The sequence below is a fragment of the Stylophora pistillata genome, chromosome 3 (genome assembly GCF_964205215.1).
Source record: "Stylophora pistillata chromosome 3, jaStyPist1.2, whole genome shotgun sequence".
In the NCBI taxonomy this organism is placed as follows: Eukaryota; Metazoa; Cnidaria; class Anthozoa; order Scleractinia; family Pocilloporidae; genus Stylophora; species Stylophora pistillata.
In genome coordinates this window covers 37,126,730-37,144,540 of record NC_142521.1, presented here as the reverse complement: position 1 = coordinate 37,144,540, position 17,811 = coordinate 37,126,730, and the positions used below count along the sequence as shown (strand labels likewise).

Below are 17,811 nucleotides of genomic sequence, written 5' to 3'. Positions count from 1 at the left end.
GGACCTCCATTTATTCGTCCCTATCCGAGAGACTGCTTACAATCTTTTGATTGTCTCTCCCTTATTTGCCTTTTTTGTTTGTTTCCCCGCCTTAAAATTTGATAGAATTAAAAGCACAGCAGTAAAGAGGAGAGGATGCTAAGGTGACTCTTGATGCCTACTCATCGAAAAGTTCAGCGGAGGACAATTAAAGGGTGGATGTGCGGCTAGTGGAATGAAATACCAAAAGGTTATTTAAAGGCAAAACACAAAGCAAATAACAAACAACAGCAAAACATCAAAAAGAACATTACAAAGGTCGGTCAGTTGGTCGAACGCAAAAGACGTATATATTTCACAATTCAGACTGTCAGATTCTGCTGTAAATTAAAGGAAAATGATGCAATATAAAACCACGAAAATTAACCAGTCTTTCCTCACACCCTAAGGGTACCCAAGTCGAGCAATAGTCTCTGGAATTCAAAATCTGGGCACAAATATTCCTCAGCGCGCGACGCATTCAGCTGTACAATAATTTCAACAAATAATTTAATAAATGTGATTTAGGGTCCGAGAAACAACGATAAAGGTCGTATCCATTGTCTTTGTCAAACACTCTCATATCAGCTGAACCTTTTTTGGCAATTAAGGCAATGTTTTTTAATAAATCAACAAAAGTAAGAGTACACTGGTGAAAATATTTATCAAAATAAGCCAAGCTAAATTGCTACTTGCTAAAACAAGCATTTAAGCCTGTAAAACTGTGTAACGACTTTCACTCTTCTGATCACGAACGATTTTACAACAATTTTCAGTTTCAAGCATCAACAACGTAAGGAATAAAAAGAAGCCTACTTGACTGCACAACGCTGCCTGTGCACTGATCTAAGCTCAAAAAAATAATTCTCCCGCTCTTTTCTCTTAAAGTCTGCTTTTCTTGTGAAGAAAAATAATTTTTGTCAGCTGGCGATAAAGCTTGTGTCAGGGTATCCGTTATTGAAGAAGATCGAAATATTGGAAGAAGGAAAATGGATTCTGAGAAGGAGAGATAGCTCTCTCCAATGTTTCAGCTCTCCCCATTTAGACCGTCTTTAAAAAGGGAGAGTCTAGTACAGACTACTCTACGCGATTTTCTTTCTAGGATCAATGCTCCGTTTTTCGAACTAATGACCTAAGAGATTCCTTTTGCGTTCTGATTGACCTGAAAAAAAAACTCACAGTTAAGTTGAACAGTTAAAAAGCCAATCAGACAGAAGAGTGACCAAATTATTTTATTGACAATCTCCGAAAAAACAATGTTTACACTATATTCTGATTTGCTTGTCACGCAGATCTCAGATGAATTATTTGTTAACTCGCTGCCACGACACACGACTTAAGAACAGCCAAGTTATTCTAAAATACTACTCTACTCATTACTCGCCAAATCAGTTGCCATAGAAACCTTTTTTTAAGCGCTCACTCAACATGATTATCATCACCATCGTCGTCATCATTATCTACCTCCTCCTGTTCATCATCATCATAGTTCTTGTCATAGTCATCATCATCATCATCATCATCGTTATCCTCCTCCTTTTGCTCATTACCGTCAACGTCATCATTATCCTCATCATCCTCATCCTCATCATCATCATCTGGCTCGTTTCTGAATCTTATTCCTTTTCTTTTCAGCTCAGCTTTTGTACGAAGTCGGTGGATGTACCTCTCCCCTGTATCTTCCAACTCCTATCACAAGAATAAAGGGCAACAATATCAACCACAGCACCAATAATGTGTAACACTTAACTTGCATTTTCATGCAAGATAAATTTTTAAAACACCTCGCTTTCCCCCGCGTATATCGGAATATCACCTTTCCATCGCTGTGGCAAAAAAACACCTGTTTCATTAACTATGTGTAACACTCAACTTAATTTTTCACACACAAGCTAATTACTTGACCCATTCAAATATATTTGTCAAAAAGCGAGCAGTGGAAGAGAATATTCACTTTTGAATTCAAATAGCTACAAGCGAATAACACTTCATTTCACAACAGGGAAATTGTTCGTAGATATAAATAACAAACAGCAATGGTGCCTGGCGATTAAAATAAGGCGATACTTAACAGACAAACAGATGATTAAATTAAATAATATATTTTTGAAAGGAAAGAAAACTGTCTAACATCTTCTCAAATTGATATAAATCCGCATACAAAGTATTGGCTATCATTCCTTACCCGAGGAAAAATAAAAATTTAATAATTTTTTAACCTTTCACGCTTACACGCGACGGGTTTTACTCCACATCATTTCTCCACTAGCAAAACTGTTTGTTTTGCACGAAATTATTTTAATCCCTGTCTAGTTACCTAACATCCCTGGGGGCACATATCTATAAAATAAAACACGCGCTTCGAAACTTCAGAGGGGACGCTATTTCGTTCATAGTCCCTAGGTACGAACAGAGCAAGAATCGTAACACGAATACAAGGTTTACTTTGGGAAAGGAATACAGAATTATAAGTACAATTAAAACATATTTGCTGTTTGAATTAGTTCAGGGACATTACGGCATAGTGCCTACAAACAATTGTAATTTGTCTGTTTCAGTTTGACTCATATATGCTTCTAGAGAGAAGGAGTGCAGAAATAAATTCTACATATTTCCCAAGCTGTTGAGGTCTATTAAGAGTTCAATACACTGTTACACGACTGAAAGTTAGACAACTCTAGATATTCCTTCTTGATGATCCGGGGTTCTCGTTTTCATGTTTTTCTCAGCTTTACTAGAAGCATAGAGTTTTCCTTTCCCTGAAACCGTACTATTCTGACAAAACTCCATGTTTGAATCAAATGCGAGACACCTAGTAAATAGTAATGAAGAAAAACAAAACAAATCAAAAACAACTTCAAGGTTCACACTTGTGCTCCGCTCAACTAACGCCTCCTAGCCTATCATTTCATGCCACACAAGTTAATTGTCTGTTTTTTTTTTTTATATAAGAAGGATAATGCAGCATTTCCGTATTCCTCGAAGCAAACAAAAAGCGCCCACACTCCACAGGAAAGGCTAGACGAGCAGCGAATAAGGTAGGCAGATGTTTTATTCTAGTGATCGTAATAAGAGTTTCACATCAAAAAGTTGTTTACGTTCCGCGATGTCACAGAAACATGGGAAGTAGCGTAAAGTGTACACAGAATCAACTCCACGGTGTGTGGTAAATTGAAGTTTAAAACTTATTTTGTTAGGATTTACGGGAGACCAAGCAGAAACAAACATACGATAACAAGCTTAACAACTTCATTATCAACAATGTTGTTCTTTAATTTTTCTTCAAAAGTGAGCTTATACGACGCGAGAGAGACCGATAGGCCCCGATTTCTGACAGAGTTACACAACACGAGCAGAGTAGCCAAAAGAGAAAAGAATCCAACTGATGAATAAGAATAAGGAAACCATTGAAGAGCGAGTAAATTATAACACAGTGCCGAGTTTGACTAATGGTCGCGTGTCGCGCCTTTTAAAATGTTTTGTTTTGCTTTTTAGTTGTTTATTAGCGGGGTTCTCAAATAAAAACCCAAATTCATTATTTGCAATGTTTGTCTTTGATTTTTCAAAACAAAATAGTGTTATCATGGAGACCTAGGAGACCAGGAGGCTCTACGAGCAACTGACAGAATTACTCAACACGAGCAAATAATCCAAAGAAGAAAAGAATCCAACTGATAAATAAGGATAAGGAAACCATTTAAGTCCCAGTAAATTATAACACCGTACCAGTTTCGTTAAAGAAGACAATCATTACACCTTCAACTTTTGTTGAATTAATTCCTATCATCGGCACAAACCTTTCAGACGTGAAGATATGACAATAGAATCAACGCGACTTTCACTTACAAAAACCAATTCGGATTTTAAAAAAGGAAAAAAATCCCTTTTCTTTGCTCATTTATATTTATTGGGGTTCACGCTCCCTGATAGCAAAAGCGAATAAATGCCTGCATAGAATGTAGGGAACAACTTCATCGAATTCAAAGCACGTATGGGTTGAACAATCCTTTCTCGTTAAATAATCAAACCCAAATAAAAGCATCCCACAATAATAACAGAAGCCGAACAATTTCAAAATTCAAAATTGATCCGAGGAGTTTGGTCAGACAAATATTCTCACAACTCGTCTATTTTTTTCTCTCTCAAGTAAGGCGTAACTACACAAGCAAAGCAAAGGTCAATCGAATGAACTCCCAAAGTTTTTAATTATTGTGTAAGCAGGAAATATCAAGTCATTTGGAAGTCCCTAAATTTAATCTTCGTCATTTTTTTCTTCAAATCATCTTTGAACAAGCTACGCATGAGCCATAAAAGTACTTAACGTGGGTTTGTTACGGTCTCCGTCTACAACATTGGCTCCTAACGTCGCAAAATAGAAAGAGAAAATTCTGAAAACAGTGACTGTTCCTGAAGACTGTATTCTTTCTCACGAAAAATAATCTGATTAATTGAGTTCAAAGCAAGTTATTGGAAACATTATCAAGTGCTCTGCTGAAGAGCATCTAAACAAAAATTAGATGCATAACAACTGAGTGAAACAACAAAAAGGCACTTACATGGTAATCGGTGTACACCTTAGTGTTTCTCTCATTTACTGCTGTACACAACTCTTCACATTCTGTCCTTGTCATCTGAACACCTTGAAGGCGCAGGATCGCCAGCTTAGGAACACTGCTGAGATGTTGGACCAGATCCCTGACCCCGCGGCCAAGTGGATTGGAAGCGAGAACAAGATATTCTAGCACTGGTACATACTTTAGAGCATGGGCCAGTGCTGATGCTTCATCTTCACCCATATTTGTTTTCTTCAGGTCCAGGTGATTCAGATTGGGTACATTGTTCAGGCTATTGGCCAGTTCAATAATCCAGTGACCCAGGGCATTGTTGCGTATATTCAGTTCTTTTAACTTGTTTAAGTACTTTAATGAGGCAGCCAGTGCTGATGCTTCATCTTCACCCATATTTGTATTCTTCAGGTGCAGCTCAGTCAGATTGGGTACATTGTTCAGGTTCTTGGCCAGTTCAATAATCCCGTGACCCAGGGCATTGTCGCTTATATTCAGTATTTCTAACTTGTTTAAGTACTTTAATGAGGCAGCCAGTGCCGCACATTCCTTTTCTCCCATTTGTACTTTCCACAACATTAATCTCGTCAACTGTGGCACGTGATGAAGACTCTCAGCCAAATGACTCCCACCACTGTGTAAAGGCGTGAAGGACAGGTAGAGCTCACGCAAATTTGGAGAATGCTGCTGTGAGTCAGAGATAAAAGCTTTATACTTTGCTGCTGTATTGATGTCCCAAACTCTTAAACTGTGGAGATTGTCAGTAAAATTAATTCCGTTAATCGCGCTCTCAATCAATTGAAAGGTTTCCTCCTCCTCCTCCTCCTCCTTCCATAGTCTCCCTATTCTAATTATAATTTCTCGAGGAGCTGTTACTAAAGGCAACACGTTCTTCAACAGAACAGCTTCCTTAAATGTGTGAACCCAAACGTCAACCTGTCTCACCAGTGACAAACAGTGGTTCTCAGTCAAAGGTACATCAATGTTGTTGTTTTCGTTATTTACTAAATTATTCAGAGGTGGCTGAGAAGAGCAAACCGGCGCTGATATCAGTTCAGGAAACAATTCAGAATGAAAAACCTTATCTGGTATGTCAATTCGATGGACAAAGTTTCTCCCCCCGGATTTTTTAAGGAAAGAGTTCCTACCGAGTATATCTGCGTACTTCTGTACATCTTTGCTTTCTCCAGAATACGTTAAAAGAACCGCGTTCAAGTCTAACATTATTGGTAGAACATCATCGGGAAAATGTTTAAACGACCACTTCTGTACAAAAAATAAATAGTTTGGGAAACTGCTGACAGATTTGAAGAAGTGTTCTACAGCAGCAGTAGACCTGTTTTTTTCGTCGAGTATCACAACATGGTTAACACATGAGAGAAATGCAGAATACACGGCTGTTCTGTCTGAGGCTGGACACAAAAACAAACAATTGACACAGAAAAGAATAAACTGTTTTTGTTCGCCAGACAAATCATCTCTAGAGGGTGTCTTGGTGAACTGGTAATTTGTGAGACCTTCTTTCTCTCCAACGTCATGTAGATGATCAAAAAGAATCCCGGCAGCTTTTAATGACAACTCACATGCGAATTTTAGCACTTCAGCCATCTTCCTTGATTTCTCAAACGTATCCATTCTTGACAAGCAGGTGACAGTTTCATTCTTCTTCATCGTCAGTTCTTCCACAATGAATTGGGCGGCGAGAAACTCCTGGCAGACTTATGAAGAAAATAAACGATCTTCTCACGGTTCAAAGCGGAACGTTTGGAAACTTGGAAAAAACCCACTCGTATTAGCTTCTCGAAGAGATCACCATGCGCACATTTGCTGAAGTTAAAATGAAGACGGTCCTCCAAAAGAGCATCATATGCAAGTTTTCCTATTTTGTAAAGTTCCTCTTGATATTCATCTATGCTTTTACCTGTTGCGACGTCGTCTGCATCTTTTGTAGCCATGTGATCCAAGAGAGTCTGAATAAATTGTCTGTAAATGTGCGCACGAGATGTAGTTAACTGATGCTTTTTCTCTTTCCAGAGAAGACACAACATCAACAACAAAAGCGGTATTTCTGCCATCTCTTTAAGGTGCTGCTTCTCCAGGTAGTCAAGTAACCCTTTAACGTCCCCCTCATCAGCAAGAATCTTTCTTGCAAACTGTTTCTTTTGTTCCCTGCTATCGAGCCCGTTGATTTCAAACTGAGCGTGACTTGGCTTTCTTAGCTCATCTTCTTTCACTGGGCGCGTTGTGATCATTACACAACAGTCTCTCAGTTGACCGCCTCTCCAAATCTGGTGAACTGGGGATGACTTTCCACCGCTGTACTCGTCATATCCGTCCAATATAAGCAGCACTTTCTCCTGGTTCTGACGAACATATTCGGACAAGTTATTGAATGCCATCGGGTCATCAGCAGACAACAGTTCAGCGGTTTTCAACATGGCACAGAGGTCTGGAATATCACAAACATCTCGCAACTCGATTAACAGTAAAAGAGAAAACTTTCTGAGGTACTCCTTTTTGCCATCTGCCCAATCTACAGCTAATTTTTGACTGAAAGTAGACTTTCCTATTCCAGGTCTTCCATACACTAGAATTCGTCTACGGATGGGATGATGTTCGTCACCTTCAAATACTTCACTGATGTCTCCCACCCTTTTTTTCGTTGCCCCGTCAGGTTTTCTGTGATCTTGTAATAACGTCAACTGTATGTATATGTCATTAATGTGTACCGTGTTGTCTGGGTCCCATGGTGTTATTTTCACTTGACACATGGTGCTGTAAAACTTTCGCAGCTGGTTCTGGCACCATTCCAAACATTGCATCGCAGAGGAATCTGTAGACAAAAAAAACAGCTTCCTAAATTTTTGGTAACTCTCAAATTGAAGAGAACATAATCATTTCTAGACTAGAGTTTTTCATCAGTTTAGAGGCTGCATTTTTATCAACTCTAATTTGTAACTTCAGTAAAACTTACTCTTCAAATCCGGGAGTAAATAGAATGAATCATATTGTCATTAGTCAAATAATTCTATATTTTCCTTTATCTGGGCATTACGGTCCCCCCTTTACCTGAGCATTATCCCCCCTCCCCCCCCCCCGCCCCGCAGTCTTTGATCCTCTGTGAAAATGAGGAGTTTGAGCTCATTTCATGAACAGTGGCGGGTAATGTCCTATGGTGAGCCTACTGTTCCGGTACGCGAGACTGAACCAATGCAAAATCTAATGAGGAAAACACTGTTTTGATGTGTGACAAGTGAAAGAATTTACGGTACAACTTTATTTTTAGAAAAACAAATTAGGGAAACCCTTAAATCTTCTAGAAACTGCGCAATCCTTGAAGCCTCCTGTCTCAAACTCAGAAGCTGAATGCAGATTCTTAAAGTTATAAACTGAAGTCCTATGCGATAAGTACCTTTCAGCTTTGAGCGCTTTTTCTCCTGGTTCAGTGACTCGCTTCATGACTTCCTCTTTCCACCTGGCAACTTTGCCACCTTTTTAAATGCTGAATTTTAACTGCAGTCTGTTAAAACTTATAAAACTGCAGCCTATGCTACAATTGGGCTAAAAGACTCTTCATTCAAATATATACCTGCTAATTTGTAAGACGAGGCCTGTGACTGATGGGAAGACTGGGCACTAGAAGAGGATGGCTGTACCGGAACGTCTTTACTCGGTGCTGAAAGTTGTCTGTCAGTTGAATTATCTTCAAGAACACAAAACCAAACAGACAGCAGTTAGACAGCCTCATGAGTTTAGGAAAAGAACATGGCACTACACTTAGTTCAAACCACCATGCTTCTAAAACTGTGTCCTAACCTTGCTTGCTAAGCTATTTGCACAAACAAAATGTGGGTGGAAGATTTCTACAAATGCAAATCTATGTAAGTGAGGAATTGGTGCCATGCGTTTAATCCCTTCTACCTCTGCCAAGAAATTCAACATTTTCCGTACACTAAGAAGAAGCACCATGCTGTAATTGGGCCAAAATTACTACTCTTGGAAGTCTTAAAGGACATACTGTGAATTTGTAGACAATGACAGTGGCTCAAGTGATGTAAGTAATAGAGTACTTTACTGTCTTTGTGTCATCAATGATAAATTTGTTTCATCAACTGAGTTGATAATGCACAATAGCCACCGTAAAGAGTTTCTAAACCTCACCTTTTGAGAGTTCGCCCTTAGTGTGACTGCACAGGGAAATGTGGATGGTGTGTGGTTTATATCATGGGGGTGCAGCAGGGGAGCTTACAACACAGGAGATTCTACATGTAAATGTCTACATGATTCTACAGTTGAATTATGGGGGTCAGAGGTCCTCTTTCCCGGGGGACAAAATTTTTCAAAAAGTTTAAAAGCATTCCACCATCAATCTTGAGCAGATTCAAAACCCGCACGGATAATGACCCGCACAGATACTAACCCGCACGGATAATAACCCGCATGGATAATAACCCGCAAGGATAATAATCTGCAAGGATAATAACCCGCACGGATAATAACCTGCACGGATAATAACCCGCATGGATAACAACCTGCACGGATAATAACCCGCAAGGATAATAACCAGCACGGACAATAACCCGCACGGATAATAACCCGCACAGATAATAACCCGCACGGACGATAACCCGCATGGATAATAACCCGCACCAAGAATAACCCGCACGGATAATAACCCGCACGGATAACTTAGAGCTCCTGTATGTTGAGTTGAGGTAAACGTCATTATTTAATTTGTCAGCTTTTGCTAACTCAGCAGAACATCTATGAACAAAGCAAGTGAAAATTGCTGACAAACATGTAACATTTCTGATCCAAGAGCTGTTCTCATTTATCAGCACATGATGATAAATCATTTATCATGTTTTTAATTCAGTTTAGGTAGAGACTTTGGTGATTCGGTTCCAGCAAATTCATTTAAAACAAAACTAAACAGCATACAAGAACAGTTAGTAACTGCAGGCAAATAAACTGTAACCATGAAATAAAGTAATGCTAATCTATTTACCTTTGTAATGTGGCCAATCATCAAAAATGCTGCATTTATTTAGAATGCTGACAACAAGAGAGGCTGCTGTGACACTGGCGAATGTTTTCCAGCTTTCTTTTACTTCAGATCCATCTGCATAACCTGAAATACCCTTGATGACAACCCACTCCATTTTCAGATCATGTGCTGCACTGTAAACTCCTGAGACAAGAAATGACAAGCTTTCATAAATACAACAACAACTTTGCCCCAACATCTATTGCTTTTTACCTTTACCTTTGTTATCAAAGATTTGTAGGAAACTGGAGACATATTTTGGAAAGTCACCCTGCATATATACTGCTGCAGAGTTAGTCCCTCCAGCAAGAACTTTTCTCAGTTTCCACACTATTGGGATATTTAAACTGTAACTCTTACTCTCTCTACGTGTACATGAAACGCTAGTTAGTTTATCAGTATTGACATCTCTACTTCTGGGTTTAGAGACATATTGTGAGAGTAAAGCATCCCAGTCAAAACTATGACACAATGACTTCAGCCCAAGTCTTAACCCCAGACCTTTTGACCTGAAGTCCAGCAAGTTGACAATCAAGCCAGTGCATCTCTCATCACCAGCAGGAAAATTTACCCTCCACAACTGATATTATTAAAAGTAAAAACTCTCTTTTCAATGATTAAAATATATCCCATTATCTCTGTCATTATACTGTCAGTAACATTTACTTCAAACAGAAAGAGATCTTACCCTCCCCTTCTGTTTCAATTGCAATTGCTCCAGGAAATGACTTCACAAGTTGGCCTCTGCGCCTCTCAGCTTGTACAAGTTCAGAACCACTCAAAATCTCACCACGGTGGACTTCAACTTTTCTTCCTTTAGGATATTCTAGAGGTGGATTCCAACCAAAACCTGCACATTTAATGAGATCAGCAATGTCTTTGCTGACAGGAGCTGTGACCCCACAAAATTCCATGCGATCCTTTGTAAACTTCTGATAGGAATAGGTGGTGAGTTTTTCTGATAGAACCACATCCCCCAGCTTTGTTGTTTCCTGATTCATACCACTACAGTGGCCCACAGAAAAGACAGTCTTTGGTCTCAACTGGGTGACAGCATCTTTTACAACAGTCAAAGAACCACCAGGAGCTTTAGAACCCTCTGAGCATCTCATCAAAGCAACTTTCAGTTTAACATCTTGATCTTCACCAATGCTGCCAAAGTATACATGACCAAGCCCTTTACAATAGCTTGTGAATGGATCAACAATGTAATAGTAGCAACTTAAGAACTCACAGTCCTTCACTGTTAACAACAGAATGTCAATTGGGAGTTCAACATCTTTCCAATGTTTAAAAGTCTGGGTTAGTTCACCTATCTCTGGAAGATTAATACTGATCTTTGGTGGGTCACCGTAACTATTCTTTGAACTACTCTCTTCAGTTCTCACAGTTACTGACATTGTCAATCAGCTTCTGGAAAAAAAAAAAGGGAAAATTGAATTATGCAAAGTATCAAAAGGCAGTGTATAGTTTACCATAATTATTATTTAAGCTTGATAACCTGTGCCCAGCATAACATCTTGCCTATTTCATCAGCTTTGAATTAATGCAACTGCAAAAGTTCATTCATTTCTGAAGTCATTTGAAGGATTACAATAGAAAATCAAAGTATCAAAACTTTGCTTTTGAACTATAGTCATTTTGATAATTTCCCATCAAGACTTGGAAAGTGATAGGTTCAAGCAAGAGAAACTTGATGAAGACCCAAGTAATCGAACAATGTAACACATCTCATTTTGCAAATAAATAAGGCTCAAATTACCTTCTGAAAAATCAAAAGCACAGAACTCACTCAAAAGCATTTTGATAGACTCATTGAAGGACTGGAGAGAGTGACACCAAAAGCTTACAACTTTTTGGAAAAAAGCTAATGGTGCTGATGAAGAAGGTTTAAAAAAATAATGAAAGAATGAACAAAATTGCCAAAAGTGAGTGAACAGGAAAAAAAACAGACAATGACAAGTTCATCTTAAGAAGCAGAAGCTCAATACTGCAGACACATTCTGACATCTGATGTACCCTTACTGGCTATCAAATCTGGCCAAGGTCAAGCCTATTACCCAGTTGTCATTATGCCACCTAGTGAAACTCACATTCTAAGATTGTTTGGAATGATCAACTATCTGGGCAAGTTTGTCTTGGATAGTTTTTTCTGATATGTCAGAATCTCCAAGGAGCCTTCAACCAATTAAGCTCACTTAATTGTCAAATCCATGAAGAAAGCTTTCACAAATACAGCAAGATGATTTCTGAGCCACCACTACTCTGCTGGGTAGATGAAAAGGAAAAAATTGAAAAGCAACTGTGGCCTGGGTGCAGTTTTACTTCAAGCTGGTAGACTGTGGCTTTGCAAAGTTGAACAATGACTCAGACAGAGCGGAGATATATACAGATAGAGAATAGGTGCCTTGTATCGGTGTTTGGCTGCACAAGATTTTACCTCTATCTAAGTATCTCCTCCATACATAAGAAAAGATTACTGCCATTACAGATAACAAACATAAATAAGAGAGAACCTTAGCCAAAAGCATTATAATAGTGCACCCACTCCAAAAGTACCACTTCAGTCTTGTTTTAAGAGTAGAACTCAGATGTTCTTCAATCAATCAATCAATCAATCAATCAATCAATCAAGTTTATTGTCTTTATGTGAGGCATGGTTACCCGATTGCCTGAGCCAGAGGCTCGTGTAAAGAACAGAAGACTATAAAAACTATGTACAAATAATGCTATAAATATGAGGATAAAAGATCAGTTAAAGTTAAATTGAATGTATAGTGGTAAGAAGGGAAATAAAAGAAATACATGTAAAAATAAACAATAATAACTACAGAAAAGAGTTGTACTGACAGCTGGGTCCTAATGTGCTGAAATCAAAAGCCTTGAGCTTACAAATGACCTCACTAATCTTATTTGATTTTTTTATATCTGCACCCCTACTTCAGTCTTAAGTTATATCTGGTTTGGGAAATTTGAAGGTAGTTTTTTTAAGTATTATGGACCATTAGAGTTCCTGTACTAGTACAATAAAATAAGAGAACTTATAATTATAGCGCCTTTGTTCAAGAGACTGCATATCACTCAAGGATAAGATAGTATCATAATAAAGATTGCCACCTAGATTTAGTAAAGTTTTAAGTGCATATTTGTTGATTGACTCTAATTTGGAGCTTAAAGTTTTATTCATTCCAATAAGTAGTGGACTGAGTTATTCCAAGTGAGGAAGCAGGTAGGCCTTGTAAAGTGTTAGAGACACACTGTAAGGCATCAGTCTTTCAAGTCATCTTAGTGTACCAATCTTGGCATAGACTTTCTTAAGCATGTCGGATATGTGCTCATTGTAAGTCAGTTTGTTATCAATAGTCACCCCAAGAATTTGAAGTGAGTTTGACATGAAATTCCATGTTAGAGTCACCAATGAAGAATTCAGGGACATAAATGTGACTACCAAGTATTATACCTTGAGTTTAAATACTGTTAACAATCAGATAATTTTGAGAAAAGCAGGTGACCAGGATGTCAAGGTCCAGGCTTAGCCAGGTTTCCAGGGGTGTTGATGTCATAATTAGATGCATAAGTTGTCGCATCATCAGCATAATTAGACGCAGAGAAGAGATTTGTCTGACAAAGTTTAGGTCATTGAGAAAAAATTTTAAATAACAAGGGACCAAGTGGACTACCTTCAGGTATGCTGCATTTGATTGGACGCCATTCAGAGAATAATTTTATGCCATGAAACTTGACCCTTTATTGACGATCAGTCAAGTATGATTGAAAGAAGGCAATAGCATCGTAATTCAGACCATAGGCACGCAGTTTAGCCAATAGTAGATTGTGACATATCAAATCAAATGCTCTAGAAAGGTAAATGGCAATAGTTCCAGTTACATGTACTTTCTTAGAGTCAAGAGCCAGTCTCCAATCATCCACAATCTTAAGCAGAGAAGTGCAACAAGAATGGCCTCTCAAGAACCTGGACACATTCAGAAAGAACTTAGAATTGAAAGCATCATAAAGTTGGTTGTACATAATCAGTGATACCCCCTGGAACAGAAAATCCTGGGGGGTGGGGGGTGCAAATCAAAAAGGCCCCTGTGGGGGGTATGGATATTTTCTGGAACCACATATTCACCCTTTAACCCCTAAGAGTGATCAGCATCTAATTTCATCTGTACACGAGCATTGATTTCAATAGATTAACACTCACCTTTCAAGTTGCTTCTCCTCTGAGATGATAACAGCAGTTGAATTAAACTCTCAGGTACTTGTTTTCCTCTGAATTGAATCAATAATACCATCCACTAGATAAACCACTACCCAGTAGATTGTGTGGCTGATTGTGTTCACACCAATCTACTGGGTGGTGATTAATCTGCTGGACAGCAATGAAATTCAACCAGCTGTGGGAGAAGGAACTGTTTCGTCTGTACACCTAGGTGTCATAAAGCCTGTAGCTGTTGGATTATGGTACTCAAATGGAACTCAGAAGATTCTGGAACTTAGCTGTAAGGAGGCAAAACACATATGGATCAACATATCAATCTGAAGTGACTACAGTACACATAAATGCACACATAATTGAAAAGAAAATGGTTTTAACCTCTTCATCTGACAGGAGTTTTAAGTGTACTTGAATTTTGGATGCAAAATCAAAAACAGGCTTCTACCTCAGTTGCCACAAACTAGAAATAGTGAGCAAAACAAAAATTCTAAAATCAATAGAAAACATAACTTAAAAAAATTAAAACAGTGATGAGGATGTTCAAAACTTACTCAATATTCACAGCAATGTCCATACAGGGTTGTCTCTCACAGTCTGGGTGTTTTTCAATGGATCTCTGTTTATAAAAGTTAATTACAACAAAAAATTATTACCATTTAGATGTGTATACATTAAATTCACCCACCTACATACACTGTATAACTATGAAATATATTCAGAAAATAATTCTATAAAGATAAAATGGAAAAATACAGTAAGGAACAGGTTCAAGCATGCAACCAGCAGAATCACAGTGTGACTAAAAATTTCTTTTTTGTTTTTGTTTTTATAATTACCATCTTCCTCAATCATGTTTACAATTTAACAATATTTAATTAACTAGCTAATTGCTACTGGCTAGGTTTTGACTAAATAATGGTTAGTTTGCAAAGCTGTAAATTAATTACAAGAAATAAAATTATTTTTAACAATCACATGATTCGTATTTCATATGTTTGTTTCACATGTATTTCATATGTTTGTTGTTTGAATCACATTGTTTACATGCAGAATTACTAAAGTATATTAATAAACTACAAATTAAAAAACTAACTTTAATTATGGATACAGTTCACAAAGGTACATGAATAATTAAGATAACTTATTGTACCAAATGAAGCTTTAAGTTATCAAATTCAAATTGTTGTTAAAAAGATTTGCTTTCTCAAACATTCTTTAAAGTAACATATTGTTTAATAGGCCATTTTACAGTTGTGTACTTAGTTACCAAGCTGTTGATTTGGAGTGAGGCTGAAGGTGACCTTGTCATGATGGAGACATGTATCTAGTTAGAATGATAACAGAGTGATTTAGATTTAAAAGGCAGCAAGGTTTGTATCATAACAAGGTCACCCTTGGCAACTAAACACACAACTGTAAAATGGACTATTCAATCTTGTACATAATTCATTCTTGTTAGATTTAAAAGATGCTTTTCAGTTTGATGTTTAGTTAACAAAGTTACTTAAAGTGGTTCAAATATAGTTTGTGTCTTTCTACTGACAAGTCCACAAGTACGATGTTCCTTACTATTAAGTTTAATTAATATTTTGTCATAGACTCCATTCCAAAAACAGATTGGAAAAAAAAAAACACTCATAAAAAAATAAAAAATGTCATTTCTGTGGTCTGATAACAGAAGAAGTAGTTGGGGTTAGAAAAATAGCCTACCAGTATTTCTTAAAGTAATTCCTTTGTTTATATAATAGAGTTTTTAAACACTTTGTTCCAAAGGAGCATACATATATTAGGATTCACTTGCAGCCTTCAGTGCCACCAGGATGCCTCCAAAGCTTGCTTTTGTTTGAAATAAAATTCTTCTCCATCCTTAGCCTGATTACTTGGTCTTTCTTATTTTTCTTAGCCTGCGTAGCCAGGCTCTCTTAGGTGGGGGGAGGGGTGGGGGGAAGGGAGAGCCTGCACCAGCCCTATTGTTTTCGCATTTACCGCCCAAATTTTTCAACCAATCATACTCGCCGAAAATCAACCATTCAGTTTGCATGTTCACTGCCAGTTTCCTGTCAAAGCAAACTCGCGCCTCTCATGGTGGACACAGATAGTTCTTTTACTAGAGCAAAGAAAGGCAAAAAACCATCTTCAAACCAATCAAACCAATTTTGTAGACTTTGTAAGAAGAGTCTTTGAATTTGGTACGGTGATCGTGTAACCCATACATCCTACAGTAATATTTTTAGAGCACCAAATGATCCGTCAAAGAAACCACTGTCAGAATCTCTCAAAAGCATTGGAATTATTGTCGAAAATGAAGAAAACTGCTCACAAGTAGTCCGTGGGACTTGAAGAAGAAAATTGCCAGGTCTTTACGAATCATATACCAGTGTTCACCATTCTTAAGTCAAAAGGAGTTGTCGTCAGCTCAGTTATACAAGGCGAAGAGAAAAGTCGAGGATGTAGTGACACCATCAAGATCAAGTCCTGCAAATTGCAAGACACGCAGAGAACTATCACCAGGAAAATCTAAGTCAAGAAAGGAACTTTTCTCATCAGGCAAAGAGAACAATTTACCAACAAAAAAATATTGACCAACCGTGTACCTGGTCAGTGTTTATAGACTGTTCCTGCCATAGAACTCATTCGCACTGACTTAAAACTTTGTAATATTTATTTATTTTTTATTCTGTAGGGAGTTTCCTTGCATGGGTACTCACGTCCCGTTCGTTACTCCCTTTTGGCAATTTTTTTGTACGTGTAACTTCTCGTTTATTACTTTTGTAACTCAGTAGAATGCCAATAAAATTATTAAAAAAATAAAAAAAAAATAAAAAAAAAAATAAAAAAAAAAAAAAATTCATTTGAAGAGGCGCGAAGAAAGAGAGCAATTGAAAATGTGGCTCTTTCGAAGTTAAACATAGACAATCTGGACACGTCGCATGGATCTGTGATCAAGGTTGTGACTGCATATCCTTCAGGAAATGTAACTGTTGGAAGTAATTTTACTGATGTAGAAAAATCAATATTATCAAATATCTGCTAAATCGTTGCTCCACTTCTTGTATTTTTACATCGAAAAGCTCACTCTTGTCTGCCATTTTGAACAAGAGTTGTGATTCAAGACGGGATATTGATTGACAGGTGATTGACCAATAGAAATCACCCAATTTTTTTTCAACCAATAGGAATTTCCTGCACTGAAACTAAGTGGCAAATAAATGCGAAAACAAAAGGGCCAGTGCATGCTCTCCCTTCCCTCCTCTTTCCCCCTCCCCCACCCCTTCCCCACCCCTAAAAGGGACTGGCTATGCAGGCTATATTTTTCTTTTGTAAAAAAGATTAATAACAGTCACAACATTTGAAATTTTCCAGATCAAGGATAACCTTGAAGTTGGGTGTATTAGAATGCAGTTTTAAATGGACTGATTGCATGCCTTAGACCTGTCCATACTAAAAAAATCACTCTTCATTCCTGCATCACTGACAACATCAAAGACTCCATATTTGAAAGGTCATGATAAAAGCACATCAGTAGTGTATCTAATATTTCTATCAAAGAAGTTTTTTTTTAATAAAAACACTTTTACTCTCATTATGTATTTCTTTGTTGTTCCACAGAATATGGGTGTATAAATTGTTGGTGTCCTCAACTTCTCTTTAGTTTGACCACCATTTTAATAGTCATAAGAAAAGGATTGGTTAAATTGGTATTAGGTTAATATCAACAGTAACCTCCCCCCTTCCTTCAAATTGCTTCCATACAACCAGAAAGTAAAGGGCAACAAGCAATGTCCTTAAAGTACTTTTAGAAAGAACCCAATTACTGCACTGCTTCATTTGGCAATGCTTGATTCATAACATTAACAACCAAGTGATTAAAAAACTAGTTCTACACTGAGTTTACAATGGAATGAAAAACAGAACAAGGAGCTCAGATTAGTCACAAGACACTTATTGGCATGAGAAAT

General features: G+C 37.7%; 1 pseudogene across 1 annotated transcript; it reads right to left on the bottom strand.

Moving 5' to 3' along the window:
- Positions 1–613: 613 nt before the first annotated feature.
- LOC148735928 (NLR family CARD domain-containing protein 4-like) lies at positions 614–16,373 on the bottom strand (annotated as a pseudogene). The gene is made up of 8 exons (XR_015998738.1): positions 15,120–16,373; positions 14,404–14,468; positions 13,838–14,133; positions 10,319–11,043; positions 9,592–9,774; positions 8,173–8,286; positions 4,575–7,416; positions 614–1,707 (listed from the first exon to the last, which is right to left on the bottom strand). The product of XR_015998738.1 is annotated as an NLR family CARD domain-containing protein 4-like (transcript).
- Between the last annotated feature and the right edge of the window lie 1,438 nt (positions 16,374–17,811).